This window comes from Dromaius novaehollandiae, chromosome Z, assembly GCF_036370855.1.
Source record: "Dromaius novaehollandiae isolate bDroNov1 chromosome Z, bDroNov1.hap1, whole genome shotgun sequence".
Taxonomy (NCBI): domain Eukaryota; kingdom Metazoa; phylum Chordata; class Aves; order Casuariiformes; family Dromaiidae; genus Dromaius; species Dromaius novaehollandiae.
Genome location: NC_088132.1, coordinates 19,830,252 through 19,852,879, shown reverse-complemented (window position 1 = coordinate 19,852,879; position 22,628 = coordinate 19,830,252).

Below are 22,628 nucleotides of genomic sequence, written 5' to 3'. Positions count from 1 at the left end.
TTGGCCATCAGAATGAAAGGAGCTACCATTTTCTAATCCAGTTTTTTGAAAGGATTGTTTTCTTTTTTCTTTTTATATATTATTTTTCAATAAAAACCTGAAGAGGTTTTTTTCAACTTCACATCAGTGAAAAGCACCTCACTGTAGGACAGTGTTAGGTGTTTAATTCCAAAAGATGCGCAAAGGAAAAGACACCACCTTGCATTGCATTCCTGAAGCTGTCTCTTGTTCAGCTTGTTGACTTTTGTGGTTACTGTTCTCAGGTGAACACTTACGCATTGCATTAGTGCCCAATTCAGAATCCACAGATTGCTTTTTCTGTGATACCACCTAAAAAAATTAGAGTGCTGACTTGTTACCACAGAATAACGTGTACATTAAAAAGGTCTATTTAAGAATGTCCAAGGGCATCTGCAAACTGCATAATCTCCCCTCAGCAAGTCCCAAAAATCACTCTGATATACCACTGACTTGATTATAGAAATTTTGTGCTGGAACATCAACAATCCCTGAATAGTCATTTAAAATAAATTTAGGTATTAGAAATTACATAAACTAACAAAATTGATCTGATAATAACCTTGAATAAATTTAACTATTGTTTTATTATGCTGGTGTGAATAACATAGTAGAAACCCTGACTGAGATGCCAAAACCAACAGGAAATGATTTGATATACATGTTAAAATAAATGCAATTTACTTCGCTCACTGAAATTACGGTTGTTAATGAAATATAGATTAATACTACTAAAAGATGATTTTATCCACTGCACTAGTTGGATTTTAATGATAATTTATGATGCAGTTGCTGGAGCAATGAAAATAAATGGATCTTGATGTCATAAAATGTTGATGCAGATAATACACCCATATGAATGAATGGGATGAAATTAAATATAAGCAGTCAAGATGTTGACAAATTAAAAACTTTATTGCACTCACTTTCAATCAAATTAAACTTTTAACTCAGTCATAGATCTTGTCAAAAGGGAAAAACAGCAGTGGCTTTGAAAAGTAAAAATCCAGCCAGAAACCCACTGAAGGAAATTATCAATAATGCACACTATACAAACAATATTCTCTCCTTTTCTCTCATGTTATGCATAGTGACATTGCTAGGAAAAAATAAGGTTCAAATTGCAGCTGCAATAATTTTACATCAATTTTTTTTTTTTTTTTTTTTTACTCCAGTCATGGTGAAGTGCATGATTCAGAAGCATCTCCATTTCTCTTTTTTTTTCAGATTTCTTCAAATGAAAGAAAAAAAAAAAATCTAGCCCTGGCCCCCAAAAGTCAATCACTGAGTCATCTAAAAACGATAGAGAGATTAAGAGACATGAATGGCTCAGGACTTACAGAGTGCTTATTCTCTAAGATATAGAATTAAGCCAAATTTCTCATTTTAAAATGGCAGCAGTGAGATGATGCACTCTGCCCACTTTACACCACTTGAAGATGTTGATCCTGTTGGCTGTTTAGGTGGTATATGTCAAAGGGTCAAAGCAGTGCAGGAAACAACAGAAGTCAACAATCTATGGAACAGGACTCAGACACAAGATCTGGTAGACCATGTGTAAGGTGTGAATTGTCAGTGTTACCCTTGCTCAAGCAAAATGATTTATTATATCTTTAAATTTACAATTCACAAATATATAGAATTTTGTATTAATTTTCCTTTTTGCACCATTAGGACTTTCTTAATGGTCCCTTTTTCCATTAAGATATTTCTTGACTGGCTTCTTGAATGAATGGGGAAATTAAGTTAAATATCTTTCAAACTCCTCTTTTGTGTGCAAACATTAAAATGACGTAATGGCAGAAAGTCTGGATTTTGCACTTGGATGGCAAATATAGCCAGAAGACAAAATAAAAAATCATAATAAAATAACAATAAGAGGCTACCTTTGTTTTTCTAACTTGGGTAATATCATTGCCCCTATCTCTGCCCTCTTACTTGTCACCTCTGTGAATAGCCTGCATTTTTTCTTCATCTCTCACAGTTTGTCCTTCATTTTTGCTTTGTGCTGTGGAAACAGAGAATATAAAATATTCAGGCTGTCCACTCTCTCAGCTCAGAGTCTAGCCCTGCAGCAGCCTCTCAGTGGTGGGAATAAGTCTTGCAGGAAACAGCAAGTGTTCCATGCCACAGTCAAAACCCTATGGCATGTTAATCATCCTCTTGCTGCAATGTATAGATGGTCTGCATGAAGGAATGAGGCGAGCTCAGTAGATGCAGTCTTGAGTTTTGTCTCTATTCAGTGAAAACGACTTTTAGATATATATACGTATCAGTTAAATTTGCTTAGCATCTCAAGGGAAGGGCAAGTGGTTTATCCATCACATCGCAATGGTATTTCCTGCCCACCAAATTAATTGGTACATGAGTCCTCCACTAGATTAAATGACAGCAGCTTTTCTCAATGGAATAAGTGCCAGAACATTTCAACGTGAGCAAAACCATGTTCATTCTAACTTGTTTATTGGAAATGGATGAAATGGTTTATTTGAACTACCACAAAAAACCACCATCAGCAAACTAAGACAGACAAATGCTGTGAAAAATTTCCACCTAAACGGTTTAAAACTAAGAAACTAAAAAAAAAAAAAAAAATTAAAGGAAAGCATTGGGCAACCTTGTAAGCCTACAGTCTGAAGGCATGAGGGTATAGTATGACCAAACGTATTCTGTGTAACATTTAAATTTCCTCTTTTTTACACTACTATCTAGGTTTGCTTTAGGGTAAATGGGAGTTCCTTTTTGAGACTGCCTGTAGTGTACAGACAATGATAACTAATGAATGAGTGGATACACCAAGTATAGAACACATCTCCTACAGTTTTATAAGATGTCTGTCTTTACGGGGCATTTTTTAAGCCATCACTAAAAATAATGATTTCATATCCTGAACTGCTTCTTATCTTCATTACAGAGATGATAATATTATCAGATGTTGTCCGCTTTTCTGACTGTTGGTATCAAGCTGAATTGCCTGTACTCCAGTTTCAATATGTTCTGCCCTGGTAAACTATTAGATCCTCTTCAGTTCTTTGCTGACCCAGAAAAGCAGTTATGAGAGCCCTAAGACTTTTTACTGTTATTATGAAACAGATATATAAAGTAGTGCTGCCCCATAAATCATTTATATCGAATCTGAACAATTGTTATTTTTTTTTCCCTTGGATCATGCTTTGGTCTTTGAGTTATAAAACAGATGCAAACATACATAAACACGCACACACAAATATATACACACATCTTGCGCACCTATTTGGAAAAGAAGAAAGAACTTCGAAGACTGATTTGAAAAAATTTGCTTTAGAATCCCTTATGTTCCAGTCCTTTCAGATAAAGACATAATTTACTCCTCCTTCCTCCCCTCTCCTTTCCCTCCATTTCATGAATGACAGTGAATCTAGCTCTGTATTTGTTTTCAGAAAGCTCCCCAGAGTCCAGCAGCAAACAAAAACATTTTGTTTGCCAATGAAACAAGTCCTTCATTATTTCCAGAGCAGCTTGGACCTAGCTTAGCACCAAATCCATGTACTGAGCTGCAATATGTATAAACTCTGGCCTTTATACTATAGCTTAGATGACAGATAATGTCCTTAAAATTATGAAAGACAGGGTGTGGAAGGTACAGCTTGCCACGCCTCCTGGATTTGCCAAACCAAAAAGCAAAACACTGTAACTCCAGGAGTAGAAAATAAAGTAAGAAATCAGTTTATATTAGAGCACTGCATTACAGAAGATCTGAAGAAACATTGCTTGCTCATTCTCTAGGCAGTTCTGAAACATGAGATTCTTTGTGTTTGCTTGTGTAGGCAAAACAATAGTCAGAATCTTGGTTCTTAGGTGACCATCCCTTAATACATCTAGCTAATAAAAATGATGATAGCAAATCAAAAGGAAAAATAACAAAAACTCTTTCAAAGTAGCTACTTATAGCTCTCCCTGGAGAGCATGGTTTTAACATCCATTTCAAATACTGAATTTAATTTTGAGTATTGTTATTTCTTGGTGTGCCTAAAGTCTGACAATTATTCTTGATTTTCTAAGGATTAACCAAAACATTGGCTGATGTCGGAAGGAACTCAAAATGGTTGTAGTCTCTAACATAATAATCAGACAGACAAATCTGAATAGAAGAGATGGTAAAGGAAAAGATGGTAAGAAAATTAAAAACGTACGGTCTCCCCAGATGCCAGCACACATATATTGTGCAAGGAGTAAGCCTCAGATTCCCCATACTGATAAATACTCCAGAGAACCTGGCTTTCACATGTCAGGCTGTACAGATGCTTGATCATCTGTTTGGTTCACCAGATTAGTTTTGTATCCACAGAACCTATCTTGATTTTGAATGCCATTATCATCATTGTTTCTCTACAGGTCCCATCCCCTGTGGGGTATACGTGTCAAGAAATTCAAGTCACTTAAGGTGAGAGTGAGTGGTTGTGCATGAAAATTTTCTGTCATAGATCCTCTTGATCTTGGGAAAACATGCTTGTTTGTATTTTTATTTTCTTATTTTTTACACAGGATTTTGTTTGGGGAACTACTTGCTTAAATGACCCGTGGCTGGAAGCAGTTACACAATGCCCATGATCAAATATCTGAGCATTTTATATATTTTCAAGGACAGCATTTCTGTTACGTTCTTCGCAACCAGCTGTCCAGCTTGAAGAGCTTTTCCCAAATAATGTATGAAATTAATGTCATCATTTACATATTTGCATATGAAAAACTACTAATTTGACATAATTCAGAATGATAAAGAATTATTGGAAAGCTTTTTTCATTTTGTTGTTATTCCAATGTTTTTTCTTTTCAGGTTACTGGACAGTGTCAGAATCTTTGGAACAGAAAGCTAAAGCTAATACTGGTCTGAATTGATAAATCCAGAATTTATAGAGTATTCCATTTTCAATCCAAATCCATATCTCTGTACTAGGAGAGAAATGGAGAGCATTTAACTCTGATCCAGGTTTATGCAGCCAGGGGTAGACTGCTTCCCAAGAACTTTTCAACATGCTCAGCCAGCCTGTGTTTCTGGGGGTAGTTTGTGCTAATGCGTTGACACTCATGATAGAAACCTGAACAGTGAGAATTATGTAGCCACAAGCCATAATATATGCCTTCAGTAGATATGAAGGTTTGCCATCATGGAATGCATAGTAGTTAATAATGCTTGTGTTATTAATGATTATTGCTAAATTATTATTTATACTTTGGTTGCAGAAAGTTTATGATTGAAACAGTGTTTGGACCAATACTCTGAATGTCCTTGTGATACAACATACGCTACATTTGGTTTTGTAAGTATGTCACTCTTGAATGGTAAAATCTTGGTCAAAAAACATTTTTTTATTTTAATATACTGTATATTTTTTCTTATTATCTATATCTTTTAAATTATATCTTTATATTTTAATATAAAGACTTACAAAGCAGATGTGAATGTGCTTATAAACCCAAACCTACCCTTTCTAACATCATTTCTTAGCTCCTGAATTATTAGCTCTGCCAGTTGTTTATGTATTGACTAGCATTGACTTGTTCACATTTGCTATTCTGAAATTTAATGTAGTGAACACTTATTCATAAATCCACATTCTCCAAACTACTTAATAGATATTCTTTGAAAGACAACAGAGCAGAGAAAATGACTAATGCAGTCATCTTACACTAGGAACATTCCTACAAAATTGATTCAAAAAATTAACTTGTATGTAAGCAGTTTATAATTCCCATACATTAGTAACTGTCAGCATAGGCAATGGAACATGAGATGTTTAAAAATACATGACATCAACAGAGCACTCGATTAAAAATAGAAGGAAAGAAAGAGGAAAAAAACAGAAAAAACAGAAAAAAAACCCTTTACTATACTGTTTTATAATGAGATGAAGTAATTTGGCTCATGGCTGTAGCAGAAACACATTACCAAAAAGGAAAATGCTCTCTCCAATATCTGAAAAAAAAGCTAAAATGCAGTATGAAAAGCATTCCAACCACTGTAACTAATTAAAAGGAGATCAAATCACTAACAAAATCGCCTTAAAGTGAGGGACCTTCTATTTTGTCTGGGATGGAAATTCGCCTATGACCTCCTCAAGGCCCCTGCTTCTGCTTCTGGGATGATCTTTGTCACAAGTTCAATGGAAGAATAGCAGAATGGAGAGCTGTCTTAGGAACATAGGAGTTATTGTATACCATCTCCATGTGAGATCTTTCTCTCATTAAGAGAAAGACAACTGAGAAAGTACCTAGCCTACCTAGAAAGAAAAACATGGGGTTCTTAATGACAACTGTTTGTCATTAGCAATTTCGGTATGGGAAGCTAGGATTTCTTTTTCTCACTGATGAGCAGAAAGGCTGAGGATTTCAAGTCACAGACTTGAAAGAAACCTGAGGAAGGGCACTCAAGTGGCCAGTGGTGGTAGAGGAGGATTGTAAATGCAGAAACGACGACATGTAGAACCTAGTTTATTGTTTTCCTTGAATTTTTCTCTCCTCCTGAAGAAGAAGAAAGTAAAGTAGCTATCCACAAAATACAAGCCAGATGACTTCTACTCTATAAATTTACAGAATTTACAGCACGTTTTCTGCTTTGGGGACAAATTAACTGATTATTCCAAAGGCACCTACATCAATTATGAAAAGTGTGCTCCAAGGCTGAATTTGGTTTCTTGTTCCAAAAAGCTACAATGATATATATTATTTTGTTTTATCCTTATGCCTAAGAGTAGAATAGAAAGAGTGGTCACAACTGTAAGACATATTAAGCAGGATCACAGTTTAAGAAAGAGTAGGACAGTGAGAAGTATTTCTTAAATCTACTTTATAAACTTATGTTTGCTCTTTCAGCATTCTTTAAAATCCTAACTCTCACATGGCTCCCACCAAAAATTGACTATGGTTGCAGAAAAGACAGCTGACGTTATTATCTTAGCAGTAGTATTGATAATAAGCTTGACATTCTCTCTATTTTAATCTGGGGTACTCTGAAACAGCCTCTAGAGACACCTATCTCTTTTCCATTGACTACAAAGAGAACCTAAAGCAAGCCTGCTCATGGTACACTCTGTTTAGCTGACTAAAATTAGGTGGCTAAAAACGAGGCTTCGACCTAAGTTTTGAAAATTAACTGATGAATTGAAATATTTCTGTTTTCTGTATGCACCTTGTGATTCCTAATTAGAGGTTTGATTTTAGAGGTGAAGTGTCAACATGGCTTTTAAAAAGCATTGTTCAATTAATATATTTGACATACAGCACTCAAGAATAGAGGTACTTTAAAATGACTGGTCCCTTTAAAGGGAAAAAAAAGTTATTCAACATCCTATTTGGGTCACTACCACTTTTGCCTTCTTTTGCATTTCTTTTCTTTTTGGGATTTAGATCTGCCTATGAAGTCCTCTTTGTCTCGAGACCTTGGGCTTGGTGGGGGGGAGAGGGAGAAGTGCAAACGCATACATTTTGTCAGTTCTGAACAAAGCGCAGTGCAACCATAATCTTCTCATGTCTTGAAAATGTTACCAAGCATTGTAACTGTAGTTCTTGTTCAACACTTACACTTTCACCAAAGAAAATGAGCAGCCATCCATTACTCCTTGTACCATCTCTTTTTGCAGACTGGTTGGTTTTGATGGGACATCTTCCCTTTAGGTCACTGGCTGGTATGTTATTTTTGTTCCAGTTATGCTTTGGAGACATAATCTTTTCCCTCCAGGCTGGATTTGGACAAGTTAGCCAGTGCTTCCTCCTTATGCTTTTGGCTTGGACACACTCAGGGCTGTCTCAGTACAGGCCAGAATTCAAGGATCCAGATGATGACTTCTAGATATAAGGACCCTGGACCATACTCTCACCTCTAATGCCAATTAACAAGCTATTCAGCTGGCCCCTTTCTACCTGCCAGCCTTGGTAAGTCAGCTGGCAGCTCTTCACTGTACTTAGGGTTTGGGAAATTTAGAAGTTCAGTTGAAAGAACAATACAGCCTCAGGGACGTGACTAAACTCTAATCAATGGTTTCACTCATCTAGTCTGGAATGGAGTATCATTTAGCTATATTTACATCTTCTTAGTTCTCTTAATTAGGAATCCAGTTCTCAAATCTATGTTCAGATTTTTGGCATACAAAGCATACAGATTGATTAGCACTATATTTTCATTAAGGTTTCAGTTCTTACATGGCATGCATATGCATGTGTGCATATATGTATATTTGTCCAGTCATAGCAGGGACTGTTCCGAGTTCAAGATGGCTTTCCTTTTCTTTTCTGAGTCCTTCTTTTGCTGCATCTCAACCTCTTCTCTCTTTCTTTGGCTTTTGATTGCTTCAGAAGGCCCTCTCCATCTCCATCTACTTACAGAAAAATCTCTATGCTTTAAATGATGATTTATCCTAGAGAGACAGGGTGAATATCTATGATTACACCTCCTGCTGATGTTAGGTTAGCAGCTGCCCTATATTTGGCACTGGAGTCCTCACTGTAATATCTGTATTTAGAGCTACGATGTAAGATTTCCCTGTTCAGTTTTGTACTGTGCAGGAAGAAGTAGCATACCTTTAATGAGCTTATTAAAGACAAATTTCAAAACAGGTAAGTAGTGACTTGGTATGAAACATGTAGGTGGTCAAACTTGAGGTCTTGCCATCATTTAAGTGCCTAAGTAATAAAAAAGATCACACCCTGGGCTGGCCATATACATAAGGTTGCTTTGATTTCTTCGACATCTTTGCTATTTTGTCTTCTGTAAAATACCTTATGGATTTTATAGATTTAGAATAAAAATATTTTATAGATTTTGTTAACTTTTTTTGGATAAATTTTCTAGTCTTCTGCAAAAATATTGAGGGTGAGTGATACAGTAATTTTATAGTTCTTCACTTCAGAAATGAATGAAATGGTAATATACCCCTGCTCCATACAAATATTTCAGTGACACATTTCTTCATACCTGCATGATATGAAGATATGCAGATATGAATATCTGCATGATGTCTGGATACTTTGGTAATAGGGTGGGGTAAATAGTCACTCCTGTGTAGGCAGATTCCACAGTTTACAGTTCATTAACACAACATGAGGTCGATTGATCTTGACTTTGTTATTATTATTGTTTAAAGTTTGTTTGTTTATGTACAGTGCTGATCTGTGGAATGATTGATTTTGTTTTTAAATTATTAACCTAGAAGGAATGTTAAAACTCATTTTCAAATCAGGCCTGGCTTCATTTGTATGGCATCATATTCCATTACTTAGAAATGCGCATTTGCTCAATTGCATCTTTCTTGTTAAGTAATGCTTTATGTTAAGATTGGTTTCTAAAAGATATGTATCACATGAAGCTCAGAACCTAACAGTGAAAGGTTAGCAGTTTCATGAAAATCATCATTCTCCTGGAATCTACAGTCCCTTGTTAGAAATACCTTTGCTGGAAAAAAAAGTATGGAAGTTCCTATGTGCATGCTCTGTCATTAGCAAAGAAGTAAACAAAAAATTGTTTTTAATCTTTGATAACATACTGATAATATAGTTGTGACACATTTTAGTTTCCCTTGATCTCCAGAATATCAATGAGATCATGAGATTTCATGATAATGAGATCATGGGAGAGTTAAAGACAGGCGAGAGGGAATTTTTACTTTGCTTTGACACACATCATCTTTAAAAAGTTGAATGGTAAGATCTTCCATACACACGTCAATGTAGCATACCCTCAATTGCAAACAAAACTGAATAGATTCTGGTGTGCAATGGTCTAAATTTTGTGATATTCCTATCTACAATTAAGGACATGCTAAAGAGAGAAACTCATTTAAAAGTAATAAGGGACAAATCTCAACTGATTATTCATCAATTTTTGCCATTCCTTCTCCTACATGCATGATGCTTCTTAACTATGTATAATTTTTCCACCTTGCATTATTTCCTTTGAGTTATGTATGTATATATCTTTGTTCCAAAGAGGAGTTACAGAAGACAGGCAATTGCATAAGCATTAAGAACCTGCTGGGTGGATAGAAGATGTAGGAAGTTATAGAAATAAATGACAAACAGTACACATCACATAGGGATATTGGTATTTAACAGTTAATATTTAACTGTTAGGATGGCAACTGGAAAACAAGTTAATGTTTAGTGTATGGAAGATATCAGACTTTATGCAGGCAGATGTGTTAACAATAAATAACAGGCATGTTAATTTTCATCTTTACTTTGGAACAGATAATTACACTGCTGTACTAAGTAAATTATACATAGTGAAAATGCAGGAAGCTGTTCTGTTGATGAATTTGATGTAAAAAATTTAGCGCAGCATCAGTATTGAGAAACACGTGCTGGCAGTTCAGAAGGCAAATGTAGGCATATTATTATTATTATTATTATTATTTACTATCTGATAGCTATCAGTTATTGCTCTAGTAGTATCAGATACAGAAAATGAAGTTACCAAAGTAAAACAAAACAAAAACTGAACAGCTCTCAAAACAAATGCTCACCGTGCCCCTATGCTATATATATTTAGTTAAGTCATTCCACATGATTTCATGGTTGCATTCAATTACTGCTATGTCTCTCATTTTTAAAGGCTTCTGTGACATGTCTTGGCATTTAAGAACTATGACAGTACAAGAAGGCTTGACTATAATATAGGTTGCTTTATTTCCACAGAAGACATGTGAAAGCAGTGCTAGCAGTTCAGACACAGATGACCTTTACCAGGGATTACTATGAAGTAAAATTGTCTTTAAAACATTTAAACTCTGGACTTCATTGTATACAAACTACCCTCTTGAGGAAGGATGTTTGTGGCTGAAATGTCGGGTCTACCCTCTGGTACAAACCTTCTCTGGAAATAAGAAATAAAATTTTACCCAGAACATTACTTTTTAATGAGTTTTCTTCCTCACTTGTTATGCTCTAGGATTCCCTCGCCATTAGCTACCTAACCTCTCTCACTAGAACAGATGATTGTGTTTTACCTTTGCACAGCCTAGATGTCAGGTGGCTATTAATGTTTCAGTGGTTAGTTTTAGTTTTTCAGTAATTTCTTTAATATAGGGCTTGGTTGCCTGACAGAGAATCCATGAATTCAAACCAGTGGCAAATTACAGTTCCATATATATATAGATGCATATCTCTATGTGTATCAGGTAGACATCTTTGAAGTGCATGTAATACCAGTGAATAATGATGCATTGTTCACAGTTTATTAAAAAGAAAAAAAGAAAAAGAACCCACTATAAATAATATCAGGCACTGCTTAATAGTGGAGTATATAAATAACCATTTAATTAATCTCTATGCATTTGAATAACTGATCATGAAAATACAAAGCCTTGAAAATGCCATGTAATTGTAGACTAACTACCTGGTATTTCTTTCTTCTTCATTTAAGCCTCTCTAAGTTCTTATATGTTTGAAATTGTATGTAATTAGCTCAGTCATGTGATACAACAAAACTACTTAGTAAGCAGACTGCAAAATTTCATTGGCCACTCTGCATTTAGAGTCTTATCCAAATCTCTGAAATCCCACTCATTTTTACAGATTTTGACAGAGTACTTGCTACATGTAAACTTTTTTCTATGTGGTGGTGGTGTACATGAGCTGATGTAGTTCAGGTGAACAGATTTTATTTGTGCACCCTGGATGTGTATCACAGACACAGTGTTACTTCGAGTACTTGGATTGCTATGTTTCTTCCGAAAGCACAGGTTAATTCTTCACCCTTGAAAGTATGCAGCAAAAGTGAAAAATAAATCACTGTGCTAAGGAGACCAAAGGATTAAATCTTTTGTCATTTTTGTCCAGGTGAAGTGAAACATCTCCTCTCATTTATCCTTGCACACTGACTACGGAAAATATTACCTGTTAAGCTCTTTTTGTCTTATCAGGTCTTAGTCCTGATTAAATTACTAAAGATTTACATCTGTGTAATCTGTATAGTACAACACCAGAGGAAGATAGTGGTCTGATAGTGGAACACTCAGAGGTGAGTTGGAGTATAGAATTGAATGAGGTCTTGTTTTAAAACACAGTGAGAGAAGAGAATATTTTATTCATGACTAAAAAAAAAAAAAGAATAAGAAAATGGTTTTCACTCCTCATTTCAAAGTTTACTTTAGATACTGCCAATTTATTAGTAAGTCTCTCATTACAAGAATGCCCTGTAAGAAAAATGATGAAAAAATTCTGTATGTTGTGCACTGGCAAAATAGAAGGTCAACTACACAAAAGGCTATCACCCATTTGTGTTTCAACTTAATAACTGATAAGAAGAAAGAATTGTTGTACTCAGGCAAACATATCCTATATATTATGTCTGTGCAATACTCTACAACCTAGAGCATCAATCAGTTGATTGAAAAGGTATACTTCAATCTTTTTATGACTGAAGTACTGGGATTAATGGTGATCGCAAATAATTTTTTCAGCACTGTAAGATCCAGAGAAAAGTACTTTTCTGAATCAGGTAGGGCTCTCAGTGTGTATCAAATATCAAAATAAAATTTAATATGACTCTAAATTATGAAAATAGCTGCTCCTATGAATATGACATTGGAAACTTTTGTTTGTTTGTTTGTTTAAAGTGTCATAGTGGTTCTATTGTATATTTTACATTATAAAATTAATAAAATAATTAAAATTAGACCTTTTTCAAAGTGTTTTTGAGTTAATTTTCTTCAAGTATGAAAAAGTGGTGATATTTTCTCTCTACTAAAGCAGTAATTTTATTGTGATTGTTTGGTTTGAGAAAATTATTGCTGCTAGCATCGTCAGAAATTGTAAAATTTGGCTACTACACTACTATAGTTCATGCTCTGGCATATTGACCATAAATTATGTAATCTAAGCAACTAGCTTAACAGCGTCCTATATCAGCAACTGAGAAACATGAAGGTGCTTTCGTTAGTGTTCTTGTGTTTGGTAATGTTATGACTCATTATCATCATAAAATCACACAGCAAATAACATTCCAGGCAAGGTCAGGTTACTTAACAGATTTTATCAAATGGAGAGTCACCATCAGGCAAACTTTTCCAATGGAATCCTTCAAATCTTGATTTTTTACATTTCAGTACGTAACATTTTTTTCAGAGATTTACAAAAAATGCGAAACCATCATTTAAAATGTTAATAAATGATGAAAGGATTGGAAACTGGAAAATTAAGAAATCAGTTTGTTCTACAGACATGTCAAGTATAGTCAAATGCAAACCCTACATGTAAGACCAAAGAACATAGGCCATTCTTTCAGAGCGGAGAATTACAGCTTGGGAAGCAGCAACTTCCCAAGATAATTTTATTTAGTGTTAAGAAAAGCTGACCACGAACTCCCAGCTCACTGAAAAAGACTACTGTTACCCTAGATTACTAGCGAGACTAACCTAGACTACTCTGTGAGCAGCAGTCTTGAAAGAATTGATTGATTCTCTTATCTCTCTGTTTAGAAATGCTGTGACCATTCCTGCATATGTATGTTCCAGTTTTGATGCTGGTTCTTTCATAAAGAACCACAAGAAAAGGTAAAGTATTGGCAAGCATATACAAATAAAAACACTGAGTGCTTAAGAAGTCCAAAATGCTTAAAGCAACAATATGGAGGTGAGCAAATTCTATAATTACTTACATGAACAGCAGTGTGATATTGGAGAATCTGTCATTCTAGTAAACTGAATTTAGGTTAAATCTAGACAAATTTATACTACCAATAAAACACATTTTAACTAGCATAGTTAGCCAATGGAACAACTTATGTGATTTGTGGTGAATTCTCCACACTAGCAATTTTTAAACTGAGACTAGATACATTTCTAAAAGAGAAACTCTAAAAGAGAAACTTTGTGTGTTACACAAAAGGTCAAATGAGATGAAACCAGTATTCTGCCCGTATAACCTACACAGTCTATGAAATATTTCAGAGAATTTCTTGCATCTGATAATAAGTTTTCTATCCATGCATCCAAGGAAGAGAAGTATCCTGTAACACATGAACCTAATGGTGCAATGAGATATGGTTGCTGTTTGTCAACAGAACACCTTTTTGTACAAATGACCAATTTTCTTGTGTTAATTATTATCAAAAGTATAACCTTAATAAAAATAATATCATTAAGAGTAAAAAAAAAAATTTGGCTAGGGGATCATTTATGACTGTCTAAAACAAATGTGCTTTTTATGTCAAAAGATTCCCCTGCTTCATCAGTTACTCCTGGATAGGATGTTATAATATATGGACAAAAAGAGTGACTTGATATTACAATATCTATACGCTTATGACTTACTACTAGATTATTGGTAAATCTTTAGTAAACCAAATAACAAAGATAAATAAAGCCTCAACTTGATATTGATCCCATTGACTTGAAGGCTAATAAAGAGCTTAATCTCTGCAGGCATTTTAAGCTTTTTAAGCTGTGCCTTGCTTTTTTTGTTTGTTTGTTTTTTTCTTCTTTCCAGCAGTAGTAGTCTAAAAGCCTTTAGAAACCTCTCAGTTTGTTAACATGAATCATATACTGGTCTAAGCTGATTAGAAAACTAAAGAGAAAACAAGTAAATAAAGATAGTGACATGAAACTTTTATTATGTAATAAATTATTTGTTAAGGGAAAAAGAAAGAAGTATCATAAAATATTTCAGGATTGTTACATTTCAGGAGAAATTGCTTGTAACTGTTGGGCCAGTCAAACAGTCAAAGCTATAATAAAATTACAAATACTAGCTGGATAACAATAAACAGCTAACAAAACAGTCATTGAAATCCTAAATCTATGTATCAATCTGCACATTTTATATATGTTTTATTCACTTGTTCTTTATAGGGCTGTGCAAGATTGTTCCTAGAATTGTTTACAGTTTATATGTAATTAACTGGAAGAAAAAAATTACCTAGACTTATGCTGCAATCAGCTGAAAGTTAGGAAAGAAATAGTAAAATATGGGCTTGCTCTTTTATTTCTCATGATTAATCTCAGTAGCTTTAATTTTTCTCTCTGAAATCATTAGAAATTTATTATGCAGCAGGCTAGCCCTGTAAAACCATGGCATAGATTTTTAAATGACTGAATTGTGGTGCCTTGAGTTCTGGGTGAACAGTTAAGAGACATCAGAAAGGGACATATTTGTTAGATTGACTGAGGCTGGGTATCCAAAGCCAGATTTGGCCCAAAACACTACTTTTGGCTCTACTTTGCATGGTACTGTCAAACCATGGCACAATAGAAAATAAATGGAAAGCCAGGTTTATTCTAGGCAAACATTTCTTTGTGCTTGTAAAGGAAACTCACCAGGATAACTTTAGAACTGAATGACAGGAGCAGGAAAGAGGAGTGTAGTCCCTTTAAAAAGGAGTCATAGGATAGGAAGCCACAAGCAAAACATTTAGTTTAAGAAATTCTCCTACCTCTTAGTCAAGCTTGAACTCTCCTTCAGATTCTCTTCTCCAACACAGTGCTTCTTCCTAGGGAACTTGCCCATTCTCAGGGCTGCTTTTAATCAGATGCCCTGTCATTGCCTTTACCTCCATAGGTGTTACTTTCTTTTCTCTTAGGTCCTTCTTTTAAAAGACACACAGAGCTTTCCTGCTCCCAACAGTCTCTGAGATCATTGGTCTTGATTTATCCCTTTTCTTTCTAGCCAGTAGCTTCTGGTAAGCTGATATAAATATTACTTAGCATTATTACCCTCTCTGGGTAATACTGCCATGATATTTCTCTAGCCATCCCCTTCCAGTATATTGAATAACCTTTGTCTTTCACTCTGCCACAGAACCTGATTGCATTCCTCTAGATCCCTTAACAATGATTATCTCTGCAATACAAGAAGTACAGATGCAGACCTTCCAGTTCACAGGACAGGAACTGCCCTTTTATTCCTATGCATGTTCATGCATTTCCAAATACTCATAGAACTGTAAATAAATTTGGAACTGTTGACCTTATTTTAAAATGGCATTAGTGAATATCATTTTCTGGATTTTAGGAAAAAAATATTTTGGAAATAAGAGCTTTCTGTGGTTAGGTTGATTAAAAAAAACCCCAAAAAACAAAAAAACCTAACCTCGCAGAATCACAAAATAGCTGTCTGGAAGGCACCACTAGAGGTCTCCGGTTCAACACTTGCTCAGAGAAGGGTCAGCACGTTACAGGTGTCCAGGCGTGTTCTGTTTGACTGCAACCTGTTCCAGTGCTTAACCACCCTCATCACAAAAAAAAAAAAAAAAAAAAAAAAAAACAAACAAACAAAAAAAACCCTCATCCCACCCCTTTTTCTTCTGTTTATATAGAATTTCTCTTATTTGAATTTATGCCCATTGCCTCTTGTCCTGTCAACGGTTGCCCCAATCTGGCAGCTTTGGTTGCCTAGGAGATTGGAAAGTTAACAGGAGTTCAAGAAAGAAAATTGGCAGTCTACTTGTAAAGCAGATAGACATGTGGAACACATTCATTTGATCATGATTTATCAGAGGGCTCTTGTTCACTAAGTGGAAAATTAGCTGTTCATTATCATGAACAGCACATGAAGCTTCTCTCAAGACATATGAAGTGTAGAGATGGCTTGATGAGGTCTCCAGAAGGTTAAAGGACCTAATTTATTTTGCTAACAGAAGCAGGCTCATGTCTGGGATGACTGTATCCCAGTGCTTCTTATTCAGTTACAACCCATGGGTCTTCTTGCTGTCTTCACTCATAGTCTTTGTTTCAGCTTAATTATACAACTTTGGTGCCACTTAACAACTTGCTTCCTGAAATGTTATTTTCTATACAACCATCACTAAACATATTCAGAAAATATACCTACATATATAACAGATACACAATGCTTCTTGAGCTGAATTTATTACAGCTATACAGCTGCTGTCACACTCCTCACTCTCTTTTTTCACTTACTCTTGCGATGTTTACCAGTGTGTTGTTAGCAAAGTACTTTTCTTGAGGTGCACATTTTTTGTTTGTTTGTTTCAGTACAGATCCTGGAGTTTTCTTATGTATTAAGTAGTCTTAAAGATCGCTTTCCTCTCTATTTTTGTGGATTTGGGGTACACTTATAATTAGATCAATAGAATGCATTAAAAAAGAAACACACAGAAAATGTTCATTGTCAAGTTCTGCAGATTGAAGTTAGACATATTGTGTTAATTAGCACTTAAGCTGCCATAACTGCCATACAATAGCAATTTAAATATACCATTATTATTATTTGTAGTGATAGCTTCATACCCACATCTCATTCTTCCAGCATTTGGGCTCCATGGAAACAGAGTTATGAACCCACGGAGTTCGACTCAGTGTTCCATTTTACCCTCATGGAATGTTTTTTGAACAGAGACCTTATCTGCTCTGTGCAGACATTACAGACCTTAAAAAAAAAAAGAGAGAGAAAAGAAAAAAGAAAAAAAAAAAGACATTTGTTCCAGCATCTGTGGTCCTTGTCACACTATACCATAGAGATAGGTCCCTTATAAATACAAATATAAATTCAGACCTGCTGGCTCTACAGATTTTTCTGTCTACTATTTGAAGACTTCTCTATCTGTCTTTAGGGAAAAGACAGAAGTCCACAGGACAATTTCTTTTTCTCTGGATTAGTTGCCTTTTCCTTTTCTTCTTCCTCACAGTCACTGAGGGCTGCCAATCATAATTGCTATACACAACACGGGACTTGCTCTCCTCCTGAGCGTAAGGACATTGTGCTTCCTCTCCAGCTTCACCTTTCAGCAAGAGGCTAAGAACCCTGGTGAACTGAGGGCAAAGGGCTCCTCATGGCTTGCAGCTGTCAAGAAGCTAATACCTAATGTCTTTGCATCTCCCTGACCTTCTTGTTCCTCTTCCTTCCTTCATCTTCAGCCTGTGTGCACATAAAGCTCTCTTAGATCTGACCTTCCTAGACTTGGGACACGGTCAATAGAAAGTTCAGCTCCAGCATGTGCTATGAGTCAAGTCCTCAATAGGACTAAAAGATAAGGGCATAAGTGGACTGCTCTGACAGTTGGACAAGTTCTAAGGGCTGTGGGGAGGAGCTGAAAGCCAGCATTCCTGGAGTGTTATGAGGGGACTACACTATGTCTGTAGAGGAAAAGAAATAAAAAAAAGTAGATTAAAAGTGTGGATCATTTGTGGAAACATCATATAGGTGACAAGGGAAGCTGCAGAATCCTAGATTAAATTTATTCATGGCTAGAACAGATGTTTCATGACTTAGTGGGATCATAGAACTGGATGGTATTTCTTTTTGGAGTTCAGCTTGAAGCCCCAACATCAACAGTTAGCACACCATATAGATTCAGGCTTTGGGAATTTCCTGTTTTGTGTGTGTGTAAAATATTAATGAGTAAAAAAATGGCTAGGTTGTTGATAGATCACTTTTTACTCATCACTGTCTAAAATCCTATAAAGAAACTACTAGTCTTCTCACTCTTCACTCTCAAAATGCTTGTATTTCAGTAATATAAAGCTTTCATCTATTTGTTTATGAAAACTGTTTCCCACGCAACCTCTGGATACTCATTATTGGTGAGTATTATAAAAGTTGTCCATTTTTTATAGGAAGGTTAAGACAGAGGTCTGAGAAACTTGAAATTCCACAATTGTAGCTCATATGCTTTTCACGGTACAGCTGTTACAAGCTGGCAGCAAACATTTATTCTTGGGAGCAAGAAGTTTGCTAGTATAGCACATAATAACTACTTGTGGTAATTCTTTCTGAGCTCATGATTCTACCCACAAATCCTTTGTCTAGAGACACTGGACTGTGGAAGGTTCTGTCCTTCCAAGGAATCTTCATGATCAAAATGCTACTTGGCTCCCAGGAGACCTGAATGTGGTTTCAGTTCACTGTGGAGTGAGTGCAGAATACCCATTCTTCATATCTAACAAAAATACAGGGTTTTTTTTAGCACCTTACGGCTGCTGTTTATTGCCAGTGAACTTGGGTGTTTCTTTTCAGCACAGGCATATTCATGTTTTTAACATACCACTCAGTGAGGCTGTAGTTACCCAAAGAAGGTAACTGGTACCGTTAGCATTCAAGATACCTAAACACTCAGTGTTAGAGAAACAAAACTTTATTCACAGGGATTTTTTTTTTCCTCTTATAATTGTAAATGGCTGGCTGTGCACATATTTGACTTGATTTTTTTTTTAACTTTGAACATATTAAAGGCTTAGACATGGCCAAAAAACAAAAAAGAATATCTATCTCCTTGAATAGTAAAAATCAGTGAAACCCCCCTTAGATGTCATACCATCTCCTCCCTTTTCACATTCCATGAGAAAACTCTCCTCACATTGCAATTCTTACCAAAGACACTCAGTTTTAAAGTAATACCTTTTAACTTGTTACTGGGCAGTCTTACTACGAGAGGTTTATTTTTGTGCCACTTACAGCACTGTCCATTTTTATTTCTAGAAACCAAGCTAAAAAGGGCCACAGAATGGTTGTGATGGAAAGTATTTAAAATTCTCTTGTGACCCAGTAGGATTCACACAATTAAAAGAATAAGGCTTCCCCGCTTATTTCTACTGTAAAGTGGACCATATCTGCTGCTTATCTTAAACTGAGATCTAAATTACTTTTTATCAACAGTTAGGCCTTAAATTGATATATCACTGCCATGGCATGTTAAAAAGCAACAGCAAGGCCCTGAAGTGCTACTGATGGCTTTCACTTGCCAGTGCAAGCCAAATAGCACAAGGTCATTCAATCACCCTTCCTCCCTCATTTTTCCTAGAGGCTGCTATTCTTTACATTATTATTTACTGTGTGAGTCAGAAGTACATTTTCATGATTTATTTATATAGCACATCAAGCTTTAAATAAAACATGCAGCTGAATTCAAAGTTCTGTCTCTAATGTGCTGGTTATGTGACTAATTCATTAGGTTTGTCACTGATTTATGAATTATACAAATGACTTTTAAACCATGAAGCTGATTTGGAACCATATTTCATACTTTGGAACATAAATATCTATTTTATTAATAGTAGTTTGTTTATAAAAATTGAGCTTAAAAGTTAACCTACAGATTTACCATTACAAATATAGTTTGCCCCCAGCACACTATTGAAAGACTGAGCTACCTGTAAACATTTGTATCTATATTCCCATTTTAAACAGCAGGTATTCTTTTACCTCACTAAGATGGATTCTGCCCTTTTCCTTTTGGGGATATGTGGGAGGATAGTAATGGGGAAATGGAAATGCTTCAGGTTCACCCTATGAGTAAGAGAGTCTATGCCTTTTTTTTGTTACTTCTCCTGGGTCTGTCTGCACTATAGGGCAAACACATCAGTCAGTGTTTTGGATCTCTGGAGCTGAGATGTCATATCTCAATTCTCTCCCTACTGCGGCCATGGGGCTACAACTACAGGCAATCAGAAATGAACCAGTCAAGTGAGGACGAGGAGTGACAGAGGCCAAGTGCTTAATGCTCACTGGTGACAAAGATCTCTTTAAATTCAAATTGTTCTAAGGACATGGGAACTAATGAAGTCTACTTTTTAATGGATTTACACTTTTTGCCTTAAAATCCCCCCAGATGCAATAAACTAAGGGGGCCTTTTCACCCTCTGTTACCAGGTAAAGACAACAGAGGCTGTGGGTAGTGTAGAGCTACATCAGAAAGTGGCTACTGGCTGGGCAGCTCACTGCAGCCATGCAAAAGCCACATAATCTGAATTTACCTGTCACCTGACACCTTCTCTTTCAAGGAGTCAGCCCCTACACTGTTCCCAAATTAGTATGATCATCAATTATTTCCTTCAAATTTCGTTGAAATTGCTTAATAGGATTCAAGCCCTATTAGTCAGAGAGAGAGACAGACTTGAGCACATAAGTCATATTTCCATAAGAAAACAGGCTAAAAATGAGGTGGTCATTAAACAGAATTAATATCTATTTTCAGGTTGTTAGGGTTTCTGCTTTAGTGGAAAGTAATATTCATAATATAATGGCTTCAATAATTTTAAGAAATTATATATGAGCAAATGGTAATCAAAATACTTCTCTGGAAATGTTACTTAAAACTCATGTACATTTGAATGCATCACCTTCTATATGCAGCATATTGTGCCTGGTGATGGGTAACACATGGATTTGTCTGCCAGTTAAAAAAAAAAAAAAAATCACTTTTAAGAACTCCAGCAATGGAGTTCCACAAATCTGGCAGGACCTCGTACTATCATGAGTTAATGAGGATTTACAGATTTATCAAGCCAAGGGATTGCCAAGGAAAGTGTAAATCCATGAAAAAACATTATGAAGATGCACCACACTAGCACACAGGAGGGTCTAGTAGCATATCTTATTAAGGTAGGTTACTGAGGCAATTTAGATCATTAAAAGTGCCTGCTTACTGCTGGGTAATGCATCTAACCTGGGAGTTTGCACTGGAGTGGTTATACAATAGCTTTAACAGAGATATTGTAACCATTACAGGACAGATAGGACCTAACAGTTTAGTCACAGGACATGGGAAGAAGAGATTTTCATAAAGAGCATCAATGAATGTGTAAAGGAGGAGCTAGGGAACAAGAACAGGGATTCTAGATCAGTGACATTTGCAGGAAATATGATTTTCAGGGTAAAGTTCTTTACATTTTGGGAAATGAGGAATCTCATTTACATTTTAATCATAGTTTTGTATGCTGGAGAAAAGCAGAGATATTTATAACAAATAATTTATTTCACATCAAGTGTGTGAATAAAAGCAAATATATCTAACTTTCAAACTCTAGAAGTCTTTTCTTTCTTTCCCCCATTAATCTAGAGAAAACAGATTGCCATATGCTGTTACTTCTTACTAGCTCTTGCTTTTTCAGAAATACATGAAACAAAGGAAAAAAAGAAGAAAAACCTATCAGAAGGTAAAAAGCTTCATGTCTTCCCTTTCTTCTGAAATGATTTTTTGGACTCCTGGTAATTTTTTTTTAATCATTATTTTTTTATTTCATTCCTGTGAATGAAACTACAGAGAAATGAAACTATGTTTTTATAGTTTTTTAGGCTTTAAATTTTCCCCAAACAGGCTGATTTTTTTAAAAAAGAAATTAAACAGTCATACCACAAGATACACCTCATTTTGATATATGTTCCAGAACTTTGTGACTGCTTCTATGCAAAGCTCATCCTGCCGTTGAAACAAGCAAGTCTGTTGCTTGTAAATTAAGTAGTGCTTACTTTGAAACTACCCAGAGAAATATGGGACTACTGCATGAGGATAAAGGTGGCAAAACTTTCCCAGACTTTTGACATATATAATACATATCTCTACATATAGACACACAGATATATTATCCATCTGACCTATAATGTTGTACATAATCCAAATCCAGACAGTATAAGGTTGGACTGTAATCTCTCTCTTTTTCTTTCTGCAGTCCACATTTTAAATGCCACAAGTGATGAGGTTATAATACTGACATCACAGAGGAAAAAGGAACAGCAGACAACATGATGCTGCTAAGCTCAGTTTACTAGGTGGACAGAGTGGGGGTGGGTTGTGGCAGGAAAAGCTTTACACACACACACACTCACTCACTCACACACACACACAGAGTCAGTTAACTGAGACCTGCACCAGATACCACGCCAGTGCGGTGGCACAGTTGAGC